General features: G+C 36.6%; 1 pseudogene; it reads right to left on the bottom strand.

Annotated features, from left to right (window-relative positions):
* Positions 1-335: 335 nt before the first annotated feature.
* Positions 336-861, bottom strand: LOC114101232 (small ribosomal subunit protein eS7-like; annotated as a pseudogene).
* Positions 862-13,932: the final 13,071 nt, after the last annotated feature.

Here is a 13,932-nt window from a genome sequence, read left to right as displayed (position 1 = left end):
GGAGGTGCTGGGGGTTGGAGAGTCCCCTCCTACACCCAGAGTAGCCTTGCTTTTATCAGAGCCTTGCCTTGAACCTCTAAGTGCTCACTTAAAAGAAGACCTTCTTAACAATAACCATAGTGCTAGCAATAATAGAAAAATCCCAGTATAAAGGTAAAAATGTGTTCTAATAATGATTAAAATTTGACGAGAATGTTAACTCAATCATAGATATTAGGTATTGAAAGATGTTCCAATTCTATTACAGATTATTTTTATTTCTTTATTTTTAAAAAATGTGAATGGTACTTCACTGAGTCATTTTTGTTTACAGTTGAAACTTTAGGAATTCAAAATTAGCTTTCTTGCCCATAAATTTCTATAGAGACACCAGAAAAAGTTTCAACCTTGAGTCCCATATTGCACCACTGTGCTGTGTCCAAATGAACTTTCATGCCAAATCGTCATCCAGTTTCATGTGGCTTCTTCTACCCACAATTTCCCTGGGGAAGACCAAGTCCTCAAGGATTACATTGTGAATGGCTGTCAGAGTGCCACTCCTGGGACCCTTTTAAACTTTCTTTTTATATGACTTTTTGAGTTTGCTTAGGCAGGATTCTCTGAGCAATAAAGATCACATGCTTCCCACTGAAATTTTCCCCAAATCATGTATTAGCTGGACTTGGGTATTTGGGAAAGATTACAGCTGAGGAACTTAGGACCACCACCAACTTCAATCTACCTGGCTTTTGTGATGTTCACCTTTCATGGCTGAGCCCTGAGCTCCAAGTTCAACTCCAGAAATGCCTGGGAGATGCCACATTTGAACTCATCCAATCTCTCATCTTTGGGCTTCACAATCTTGGTGCTCAAGCTGAACATGGCCTTCTCTGCGAAGTGCTGGTTTAGGAAGAGGCCCAGCTCTGATGAGAGCTTAAAGTCCCTATATTCTATTTTTAGAAAACAAGATGAGAGAAGTCCTGGGCCTAGAATCTACTTGGTGCTTAATAATCATGAAACAAGTGAATAAGTGAATGGGAGAGACAGAGATGACTGTTAGCCCACTGGTTTAAAATATAGATTCGAATCCTGATTTCTTCACAGGATTTGGGTTTGTATGTTTTTTTTTTTTTTTTTTTTCCTGAGCTTTTGTTTCTCAAACTGTGCATGAAGAGTTTAAACTAGATAAGTTTTGAGATCTCATCCACCTCTGCAAGGAGTTATGACCAGGAAAATATACTGTGTTGGAAGGAATTTTAAAGGGAAGTAGCAAGTTTTGAATACTGAAGGTCAGACAGGTCAGTAAAAAGTGAGCTACCAGTAGCATCTACATTACCCAGCACAATTGACCTAAAAGCTGTTTATCACTTTGCTCTTCACTAGCAATTTCATATACATCCTCAGAATACCTCATTCAGGCCATTTCATAAATGACAAGACTAAGGTTCTGCAAGTTAAATAATTTTCAGAATGCCACTGAAAGGCAGAGCTGATTGGAAACTGAGTCTTGAGACTCCATCACCCCATGGACTCAAATATATAGGGAGGAGAGAGGGAAAGACAAAGTGACAGGATTTCACAGAGTTGGTGTGGCCCAGTTCTCATTCCCTGAAAAGGAGCCCCATAACCTAAGTCTCATAATTTCCGATCCAGAGTTTCATGCATGAAACTTTACTGCCTCTTGAAAGGTGAATGAGTAGATTTGATTCACTGGAAGTCAGAAACAGCTTTTTAAACATTTGGGAATCAGGGTAGGTAGTTAGTCTGCCTTGTAAAATTTTCTTATGGATGTCACCATTAGAAAAATTTATCTTACCTTAGTAGAGTGCAAAGCTTATTCAAACCCATCACATCTTCAGATTCAGTCATTGTTAGTTGAGAGAGTCCACATTAATCCTTGCTGCATCTTAATTCATGTGATCTTGGAAAGTAGCGATTTGCTTTGCTCTCACCAGATTTCATCCATGAAAAACAGGTCACCGAGATGTCACATTTTATGAGGTTATTTATACCTCCTTTTGCTTTTGGACTTCAGTTTTACAGATTATTTTTTTCTCTCTGGATTCCTGAGAGGAGATCAGAGTACTGAATTTTGTTTATTGAAGAAATTGGCATCTGGAAATCCTGAGTAAACAAAAGTATAGAATATGAAATATTGAAATACTTTAGCCATGAAAAGGTAACTTCTAATTTTACAATATTAATCAGGAGAAATTTAACATGTAAAATGTTCTTTATTTTCTAGTTTATTTATAAACAAATGTAACCTATTCTTGTAACTTTCAGAATCACCCTATTATGTTTTCATAATCTTATATATGTGTATGTGTATATAAAAATATTCATATGCACACACATATTCCAGCATAATGATCAATTCTGATTCTTTTTGTAAAAAAGGGCCAGTAAGTGCAGTTTCTATGCATATGGACAAGATAACTTCCTACAGTATCAAAGAAAGTTAACAAATAGCAACTATATGTCCATTAACATACTAATAACTATAAGTTCTAGCTTGTCCTAATTATTTCTAATAATCTCTGGGGAGACTAATATCTTTAAAAAGTATGTATGTGTTGATGATAGAAAGCAGGTTGAAAAGTACTGATTTATTATAACCCTTCATTAAGGTTAAAAGCATTCCAGTGAGATGAAGACATCTGCCTTGTATTTTCACATTGCAGAAGAGAAGTTAAGGACAGGAAGAACAAAAAGAAAGAAAACAATGTTTCAAGTTGAATTCAAGCCAGGTTTGAAGAAAACAATTCTTGCTTCATATCCTAAAAGTTCTCAAGAAAATTCCCCATATCCATGACTATCACTTACTATTATTGCTACCAAGTGTATTTAACACCGTGTATTAGCTATGAAAATCCGCTATATGCCCTGAAGTTATTTTTCAAAGTTTTACACACAGTTAATCAACACATGTATCTCTGTCTCTCACAGTGTTTTATTTCTTAAAAAAAAAATTAACCAAGAAAGCTACTACTGGAAAGAATTAAGATGAGTTAATTATGCAAGGTATTGAAAAATAATTTTTGAACTTGGACATTTCTTTCCTCTTCTTTTAAAGGTAGGACTGGCTAAGGTTGGCAATTATAGGGTGTAGTGAATAGTCACTTGATATTTTGGAAATCAAAGGAAAGGGCCACTGGAGAGAGGCTGAACTGAGCTGTTACTGGATTTTTATCTCTCTAAATGAGTGCTACTGACAGGAACCATATGTGTTATAGTATAGCTGAGGAAGAGAACATGGGTGGTTTTCCAAGGAGCTGTGACCTGCCTGTGTATGCATGTCTACCTGTGAGCCCATGGACAAATCTGATGTATTTATGATGTTTAATAAACACTTAGAGCCACATGTGAGCTTGGGGACTGTGTTTCTCTCGTTTAAAGGATTATATGTGAATATCCAGGTTGATTTTGCCTTAGAATTAAAAATCAATCTTTCTACTTAGTAGTGTTTGTCACTGCACAAAAACATTCATGAAAGTGTAAGGCCCCCTTTGAAATGACAGAAGAAAGATGAAGTAGTTCCCAATTAAACTTGTATTTAGCCCAGTTGAAAATAAGAAATACCCTGAGCAGAGCTGAGCTCTCAAAACACTAAGTTAAGGATTTCACTTAAGTAATCAAATGCATTTAGTTTATATTGTGGTATCAGGGTTCTTAAATGACAGGCATTTACCCAGGAAAAGCAGACGGAAGTGATATTTTAACTTGTATTTTGTGGTTTATCTTTTTCTATATTTTTACTTGTAACTTACTTATATCATTATATGTGAAGCCAGTTTCTTAATGAAAGTACATAGTTGGGGAGGCAGGTAGGGTCATGATAAAAAATCCTTTCTGCTAATCTTTGCTTTGAATGATGTGTATAGACAATTTATATCTAACATAATTATTGAAATATTTAGATTTAGGTCTGTTTTTCTTTTATGTTTGTTCCTTCTTTTCTAGTCATATTTATACATTTTCTTGCCTTCTTTTGGATTATATGAACAATTTTTTAGAATTCTATTTTGGTTTATTGTGATTTTGACTGTGTCTCTTTATATAGTCAAGTGTTTTTTTTAATCATTTCTCTACAAATTGTATAATATATCTAAGTTTTTATAATCTACTTAGAATCAATGTTTTACCATTTTGAGTGAATGTAGAAAACATATCACCATATTGATCCATTTCTACTCTCCTCCTATGATGTTAGAGTTGTTATGTACATTCATTAAAGCCCTACCAGACAATGTTATATTGCTTTCCTCTTCAATTTTTTGACATCTTCTTTTGGAATAAGAGAGTACATAATACCATGCATTGCTATTTCTGTTGCATTCCCTTTGTTCTTGATGTTAAACTTCTTCAGCAATGAATTGTCTTAGTTTTCCTTCATCTAAGAATGTTTCACCATCATTCCTGAAGGATATTTTTCCTAGATAGAGAATTCTGTGTTGATAGTTCTTTTCTTTCAACACTTGAAAACCTTTATGCCACTTCCCTTATTCTTTTCTTTTCTTTCTTTCCTTCTTCTTTTTCTCTCTTTTTTCTTTTAGCAACATACTCTTTCTTCTCTTATAAATTTTGAGGCATAGTTCCATAATAACTTAGGTTTTAAAAGGAAGTTTTCAGATTTAAGTCCTAAATCCCTTGATGTTAAAAGGAATGTCATGCTTAAATAATGAACAAACATCATAAAACAACATAGGCATGACTGTATAGTTATACAGATACCTGCCAAAGACATGCATACAACTCTAAAATTTGATCTTCTGATTCTTATGACCTTTTTACACAGTGGTTCCACAACAGATTATTATATAATACTATAATGTGGATTTTTTTAGTTCACAAATGTTTCTCCTATTTGTATGTACATGTATACACAAATGCCCCCTACACCCAATGTATAACCTTATTTCCAAAACTGATCTGTTTGGAATTTTATTTTCCTAAAACAGTGATTCTTAGACTTTAATATAACTAACCTTCAGAGGTGTTGATTCAGTAATTCTGGGATAGAGTCCAAAACTTTACATTTCAAATAAGATGATACCAGATAATGTCACTGTTACTGGTTTCAAACTAAATTTTGAGAATAACTACCATAGGGAATAGGCAGAACACCCCAGAATTTGACTGGTGACTCATCAAACGGCATAAACTGAAAAGTAAATTGGAATTTATGACTTTCTACCAACTTTATGAGATTTTATCAAAAGACAAATTCATGTGACCTTGAATTGATTTCATATCACAATTATTTTAAAGTTCTTCTGAAAGCAAATATTTTTTCATTCAATTGCTAATATATATACATATACACACATATACAGTTTATACACATGAACACATACGTAGTATATTCATACTATTATTATAAGTTGAAATTAGAATAATTCAATCAAATAAATTATGTGGTTTTTCCAGTGTAAAAACTTTATAACTTGCTATCATCTTAATTGCTTCTCACACATTTAGATTTAACTTTCTTTTAATCTAGAGTGGACCTTGGCAAATTATGGCTTAGGGACCAAATATACCCCATGGCCCATTTTTGTATGGTCGGTAAGTTAAGAATGATTGTCACATTTTTAAAATGTAAAGAGAAGGAAGAAAAAGACAGCATAGCAATTGTCTGTGGTCCTCAAAGCATAGAATATTTATATGTCAGATAGCCCTTGTTTATATCCTGACTCTACTTACCGTTTTGTGTAGCTTTGAAATTGACACAAACTTTCTGTGTATTTATATCCTCATCTACAAAATGTAGATGATGAAAGTCCCTAATTTAGGACTATAGTGCAAATTAATTAGTTAATACACACGAAGTGCTTAGAATGGCACCTGGCACATCATTAGCATAGATTAGACATGAGGCACTGTTGACATGGGTAGAGTACCGTGTATACATTAAAAGTAAAATTTGACTATGCATTCATAAAAGCATATATAAATATTTCTGTTTGATATTAAATGAAAAAAGCAAAGCACAAAATGAACTGATGTTTTGTAAAATAAGTAAAACAAAAAGCCTATGTGCTAGAAAAGAAACAAAGGAAGGAAACACTGCCACTTATTAGGAGTGGCCATGCTAGTTTGATGGAACTGTGGATGGTTTTCCTTCTTCCAACTTTCTATATTTTCCAAATTTCCTAAAATGCACTATGAGTTTCAGCTTAGCAGCAATACCTCAGGAGGAACTTACGCCTTTGCCAAGGTGCTTATCTCCTAGATAGGATAACAAGATGAGCTAAGGCTGCAGCGGCCACCATAACTCTGCCAGTATTTATTTTGGTCTCTGGAAGTCGGGCCCTTCACATTCCTTGTACATAGTTGTATTTAATTAGGACTCAAGCTAGCCATAAAGTGTGCATTAATTGTCTGTTATTTCATAAATGATGGCCAAAATAACAGCCTTTGATAGGAACAGTTTGGGGGTAAGCACCACTTGGTCTGTTCATCTTCCAAGGCTCCCTGCCCCAAGCAAGAGATTTCTATTTGTTATCTCCTTTTATCCTGGAGAATTACTAATCCTGCACTACCATATTAAGTACCAATTAAGCAGAGATTTGTCATTCCTGCTCGAGAACATTGAGCTGGGCTGTGGCTGCATATTTCACAGACTTCTGACAGAAATTATTTTAATTAGACTGCTGCTAGCAGCATTTAAAATAGTCTGTATGGCCAGAGAGAGGAAGAATGGTTCCTCAGTCAGATAATTTACTTATTTTTCTTTTTCACTCACCATAAATCTTAGAGTTGAGGTTATTAAGCCTTTGGAGGGGGAAGGGGATTGTCACGGAAAGAAATCAGCTAAACTTTATCTTACTTTAAATACCAGAAAAGAAAAATCTCCCACAGATTTACTGGAAAGAAAAAAAAAAACTTTTAAAAGAAAAATGTGTTCAAACAAAATCTGACAGGATATTTCTACATTCTGAATGTCTAACATGTTTAAACAATAAGGAGGATATGTGCACCTTTTACATATAATTAAGGTGGGCTCTTTTCTTTTTATTTTTGTTCTGTTCCCTCAAATTGAAGTCATTACTTGGTAATTATTAGGTTACTCTGACTCTAAAAAGCAAACTAAATAAATTACTAAATTGAATACCACATTTAATAAACCTTGATTAAAAGCACAAGTTTTGCAGGGATACATTTTATTTTATGAATTCATTTCCTAAGATGAGAAATTGGATGGATGCAAGCATTTATCCTCTTTTAAAATTCTTTAATAAGGATTTATCCTTTCACTTTCAGAATTTCTGATCAATACATAATTGGACTATTATTTGGAGTTCCTTATTTGCAAGCATTCTGATTTATTTAATCAAATCAAATTTATTTTTAAAAATTACATATTTTAAAAGCATGTTCTATAATATTTGACCATCAAAATGCACATTTTTCCTTTGAGTTCCTCACTCACACATATGGTCTAATCCTCCCTTTAGGAAGTAGCCACAACCCTATCATTTTATCTATAACTGGAATTTTAATGCTTTGTGGCTTACTTGAATAGTTTTCCCCATGAAAGCCAAAAATTTCTAAAATACAAGATGAATTCAAAGACTGTAGGTACCACCCTGGTCATTGAAAATAATAAAATGAGCATCACATGATTAAAGGGAACATTGGGAGAATGGAGTTGTTTTGGATGTGACACTAGAAACACTGCCTATAGATACTCAGTGGACTTCAGTAAATCACAAAGGGGGTTATAATCTCTGTTCAGTCTCCACTCAGACTATTTCCACTATTTGTTAAATTTTTTTTTTCCTTAAAGAGGGGATAGAAGACATGATTGCATTTCTTAACATAAAGGTTTAGAAATGGTAGAGTGTGTAATTCTGTTGGAGAACTGCTAAATATGCAGTTAGAACCACTATTGAACTGTGAATGAATGGAATGGGTTAGGGGAGAAGAGATAGTGGACACACCCACCACAGCTGGTGTGGGAGGGAGCCTGCCGGTGTGAAGGTTCCAGGTGCTGTCCATGCTCCCACATGGAGGCTGTGAACTTGCAATCCCAAGATGAATTTCTGCTTTGCTTTATAACGAGCCATTCTCTTCTTGTTGATATATGTTCTATCTGGTATCTTCTAAAACAGACCAAGTTTATCTATGTTGAAAGTCTGTTGTGGCAGGTCTCATTCCTTAATGATCATCCAAATGTCTTGGGAAATGATTTAGCAACTGCCCTATCTCCCATTCTGCTCCACACTTACCTTCATCATGTGTAGCTTCGTGTGGCCCTTGAGACTAAAGAATGAGCCATAGGAGCTAAAACAACCTTCTATCAGGTGTGCTGCCACCATGAATTCAAGAACAAACCCTTAGGTTTCTCCTGAATTACTGTCAGATTTATGGGAGTCAAACCTTGAGGCTGAGTTTCTAGTCCATTGTTTCTCAAGTATGCCTCCGAAAATAAGAGCAGCAACATCAACTGGAAACTCATTAGAAAATTTTTTAAAATTATTCAAGCATTATAATTGTACATAATAGTGGGATTCATTATGCCATATTCATGCATGCACATAATATAATTTGATCAATCTTATTCTCCAATACATTCTCTTTCCCTCTCCATCTCTCTCTAATGATCTCTATTCTATTGATCTCTCTTTTATTATTTTAACTAATGCATTATATATATGTGTGTGTGTATATATATATATATATATATATATATATATATATATATAGAGAGAGAGAGAGAGAGAGAGAGAGAGAGAGGGGGGGGGGTATTCATACATGGACATAGAATAATTTGATAAGTTCCGTTTTCCAGTACTTCTCCATGTACTCTTCTCTCTTCCCTCCCCTCTGATCCCTTTCCTCTGGCTTATTGGTCTCTCTTCTATTTAGAAATGCAAATTTTGGCCTTCACCCCCTGACCACCTTCAGTGAACACTGCAAGTCGGGGCCCCCTAAAATATAGTATTATAAGGCTTCCTGGTGATTCTGATGCTAAAATCTAAGAACCATTTCAATGGCCCAAACTTGACTGCACACTTGTAATCAATTGGAAAGCTTTAAAAACTGTTGATGTCTGTGTTTCAGCACTGGAAATTCTAATCTAATTGGTTTGGGATTTGGCTCCAGAATCAGAATTTTTTAAAAAGATCCTTGATTGATTGGAATGTGTAGTAAAGGTTGAAAACTACTTTAATAGTTCAGACCCAAAACCAAATAACCAAAACAACTCTTGTTTCATCAGTTTCTTGGCAACAACTGTCTATTATTTAAGTACATTCCTTTCCACAAATTGTATAGCTAATTTTCATCCTTCTGAATTATTCTTACTGTCAGATATTTTGTTGTATATTGATGAGTGAGGTTTCTTTTATCTCAGCACTTTCATTTTTATAGCCCTTTTACATTAAAAATTATTTATTGTTTCCATCATAATCATACACTCAGTATCTTCAGGGTTCTCTTGCTTTTGCAGTTATCAACTATGATGAAATTAACAGTATCTGTCAATGCCTCAAAATGACAGACACAGGAAACATAATTTTAATGCATCTATGGTGGCAGGTATATTCACACACTTCTGCTTTAGAGGGTCATTTTGCTCTCACCTTAAAATCTTTCCATTAGATGAGCTACTTTACATGATTTACTTCAACATTTCTTTTGGGAATTAAACTGAGTCAGGGCTCACATACATAGAGGTGGATCTAACATATAAACCACTTCTCACCATAAGCCTTCTCCCTAACACTTTGCTACTTGTACCAATATTACATTTATGCATTGATCTATTCAACAGGTTTTCATTGAGAAAATGCTACACATTCAATTAAACATTTAAATAATAGCACTGTATCACTGATGCTATTGACAATAGTTCAACAGATATTAGAAAATAGCTACCCATTACAAGACAGTCTGGTAAAAATTTCATCAAGAAAGAGCAGCCATAGAGTCATGTTCAAGGATTCTTACTGTTTAGTGCTGGTGGTATGTGGTGCTGGTCCCAAGAAAATGATAATATATAGTAGTACAGCATAGTGGCTTTGCCTTCTGCCTTCTGATAAATAGACCCAATTCAATCAGATATTTATTGAACATCTACTAAATATTTATTAAGCATCTTTTATGTAGATGCCATGATAGTATTTCCAAGTTACCAACCTATAAAAACAAAAAAGCTGATACCTATGCATTATTCCAGACAGGCATTGGTGGCCCTATTAGGTCTGGGCTAAAGCCTTCCAATTTCCTGGGTAGCCATACCTGCTTGACCATGCCTGGGTTACTTGGTATTGGGGGTTGCTGAGTACCATGTGAATAAATGCATTGTCTATTATGTGCAGGTTTCACCCTGTGTGAAGGAAAGAAATGGAGACATTTTTTATGAAAGGAGTTATTCACTGGCTAATGGTCCAATGAGATTTGGGGAATGTCTGCTATCTGACTCTCCTTTCTGGTGAAAAGTCAAGAAAATGCACATGGGAAGATTACAGTCTGAATGAATATTCTAACTTGCTTCAGCACCTTCCCCCTCTTCAAAATCAACAAGACAGCCCACTGTTTTCCCAGTGCACAGCCCTTCTCAGCACCTCCCAGGGGTCAGGAACCACTGGGTGGTTCTGATCCATCTCTCAGCATTAGGAGGTTAGAGGTTGATTGTGCTGGATGCCCCAGCATTTCCAGGGTTCCCACCCCTCAGCTTTTAAAACATTGTGTTTTGAAGGTAAAGGTGTGGCGTGTGGCCAGTGCTGAGGCAGGGGAGCGAGGGATGGGCGTCAGGGGGATGTGGCAAGGAGGAAATAAGAGCAAATTCCTCCAAAAAACGATCTGACAGGAAATGACAGAGTATCAGCCTCATACCACCCCACTTGGCCGCTTAACGGAGGGAAAAGTCCTTCCTAATCACGCAGCGGTGCCAGAGCGCAGTAGGTGAGGATGATGAAATAATAAAGCATTTCCCGTGTGTGTTTTTCATTAGGCCTGTTTTGTTTCTCTTCCAAGTGCTGGGGAAACAGAACAGAAGCCCCGCTCCAAGCGCGCCACCCTGGCCGCCTCCCCTGGGAACAGCAGCTGCGCTAACAGGAGGGGCGCCCTGGGTGGAATGGGCTCTAACACCTTCCTAATGGAAATAATGATTTGTAAAGCCTTCTTTATACCCTTCGCTACATAATTAGTAGCCCAAAGAGCTAAAGATTAAGACCGCTGTTCTCACTCCCAGCATTTTTGAAAATTTAGCAAAACAGTAAATGTTCCTTTCTGAGAGCCAAACAGGTAGAGGTCTTTGAGTAGACCCAGCCCTGGCTGGTCGGGTTGGACCTTGAATCACTCAACACTTATTACATAGAAATTAACTGGCTTGATGTCAATTAGTGAGAATTTGTTAGCAGCCATAGCTAATGGACCTCCCCCTCACCCAACTGGGTAGATGTCATGGAAAATACCCTCCATCCAAGCTGACTTGCTGTTAGGTACCACAAGTTGGATCAGTCTCCTTTGTGTTGCTTGGGTGTGTTCAAGGCCAAGGCTGAACATCAATTTTTACCCATCTCTCAGAGAAGATAATTAAGGGGAGCTCAGAAGGAGGCTGCCTGGAAAATTCTCTCTAGCCCTAAGAAATAACCAATCCAAAATGCCTGTTGTTAAATGGGTCATAAAAGCACTGGGAAATCAATATTTGACTTTCTGTTTCAGGAATGGTGGCGGCTCTGTGTAGTATCAGATCAATCTGCTGTCGTCCCAGTGCCTGAGACCCAAATAATTCCTGTGTTAACTCTGGACACTTGGAAGGTAGAAATCTCACTTATCTTTTTATAAATAGATATTCCCAGTATTGAGTAGCCTAGGTTAAAAAAGAAAGTGTGATACATAAAATAAGGACTCATTAAATATCTAGGAAAAGTGTTCAGGTGACCTGAAAAGTAATTAAACCCGTAAATAAGCAGATTACTGGCTGAAATGCGAGATTGATAGATGAACCCCTTCAGCTAAAAGGGATTGCTTAATGGACTGAACAACAATCTTGGACTCTGTCCACTTCGGAATCACAGGTCCAGAATCAGACAGGCTGCACTCCACCACTTCCCCTCCTAAGATAAATGAAGCTCCAGGAAGCTGCTGTGAGGAGAGCCCAGAGGTAAAACCCAAGGCCATGTGCACACAGACATGCCATGCTCCCAGTAAAAATAGCCAAAAAGATGCCCAGAGCAGTGTTTCTAAGGTCCCCTCCCAACTTCCCACCCAGGAGGCCCGAAGAATGTGTTTGTCTCATAGGGTTTAAGTTATTTCTGGTTTTTCGAAAAGAAGACATTAATTGCATAAGAAAATGAAGAGCCAAAAATGAAGTTAAAGCTTTTGTGGGATAAAATAAGCTAAAATGATGAAAAATCACCTGTTATAATTGTAATTGTATTCCTACCAAAGAAAGGAGCCCAAATCCTGCCTTTGTCATTGTAGTATCTAAGTTTCTGAATCCATGCTTTCACCTTCTTTTCTGAAGGTGGTTTTGGTGAGGTTTGAGTACTGTAAAATTTGACTCCAATTCTATAAAACTGATAAATTTCAAGTTTAACTATTTGGAGCATTTTGGATTTATCATCTTGGTCTTCTGCTTTGTTTAATTCATAAACTTGAATTAAATGAGCCATTCCCTGTGGTGCTGTGTGACACTTTCAGAAATTGACAATGTCAAAACATAATGTCTTTTCTTTGGTGCTGATAGGGGCTCAGTAACCTATATGATCAATGTAATTTATCATAAGGTAGAGATGGCATCCCTGACTCCAGAGCAGAGTGTCCAGGTTGAGTTCTTTTCATTTGCTGCTATTGGACATCCAGGCCTCTTTGCTTTATGACAAAGAGATCAGTTCTTACACCAGCATCTCCCTGGTAAATTCACTCACAGTCTGATTTGGTTCACAACATTGACTGGCACCCCTGAGAAGATAACTGAATGGATCCCCTCAATAAAACCCAATTTTGAAATCTTAATTTTACCAAAGCATTGCTGTCTCTCAAAATATAAAAGGTAAAATTTTGTTCTTTTCTCACTTCTGGAAGGAGATAGTCCTCACCCCTATCAAAACCCAGGAAAGGACATCCCGAAGGCCATGACCCACTTGTGGATGCATTTAGCTAACAAACTGTAGTTTACTTCTTGGTGGCAATAACAGGAAAGGAAAAAAGTAGATTCAAGGCATACAGGCTGGTCTACAGTCATGCGCTTAACCCTGAACAGAGCAGAGAACGACTCTGATGCTGAAGTCATTTTATCCTCCCAGAGTTAATCATCAGTAAGATCAGTATTTCCCAAAGTGCTACAATCTATCTTTTGATTGGAGCAACTCATTTAGCTCCCCAAATCCTCATTTTATGTGCTCTGTGTTATCTTACTTCATTGTGAATTATGGGAGGATGGCTTGGGTTTTAAGAATTAATCAGTTTCCAGATTGAGTACAAGAGTCTGTGGTTTTAACTTTAGTAACTATCCCAGACCATCTATAGAAGTAACCTTTTCCCTGATATTTGTCTTGATGTGACACCCAGCAGGGATGGTGGGTCAAGGTATCCTTTAGAAAAATGACCTGACGGGACCAAGAACTGATTTGCTCTGAATTAATTCAAGATCTGTCAAAATAGAGGCCTTAAAGAGAAAAGATAGTCTGAATGCTACTGGAGTCTTTTGCAATATTACTCAGTTATTACCCAATGCATATAGGAAATAGGCCCAAAGCTAATGAAATTTACTAAAAGAATGAATCCTATTGGGGTAAAGTGGCTGACACCTGTAGCCCAAAGGTCTCAGAAGGCTGGGACAGGAGGATCACAACATTGAGGTCGGCCTCAGCAACTTAGTGAGACCCTGTATCAAAGACAAAAAAGGGTGATACAGCACCCTTGGGGTCAATCCTTAGTAGTAACACACACACACACACACACACACACACACACACACACTTTTTATATCTTAAT

The sequence above is a fragment of the Marmota flaviventris genome, chromosome 11 (assembly GCF_047511675.1).
Source record: "Marmota flaviventris isolate mMarFla1 chromosome 11, mMarFla1.hap1, whole genome shotgun sequence".
In the NCBI taxonomy this organism is placed as follows: Eukaryota; Metazoa; Chordata; class Mammalia; order Rodentia; family Sciuridae; genus Marmota; species Marmota flaviventris.
The sequence above is the reverse complement of the archived record's forward strand: the minus strand, read 5'-3'. Positions and strand labels throughout refer to the sequence as shown.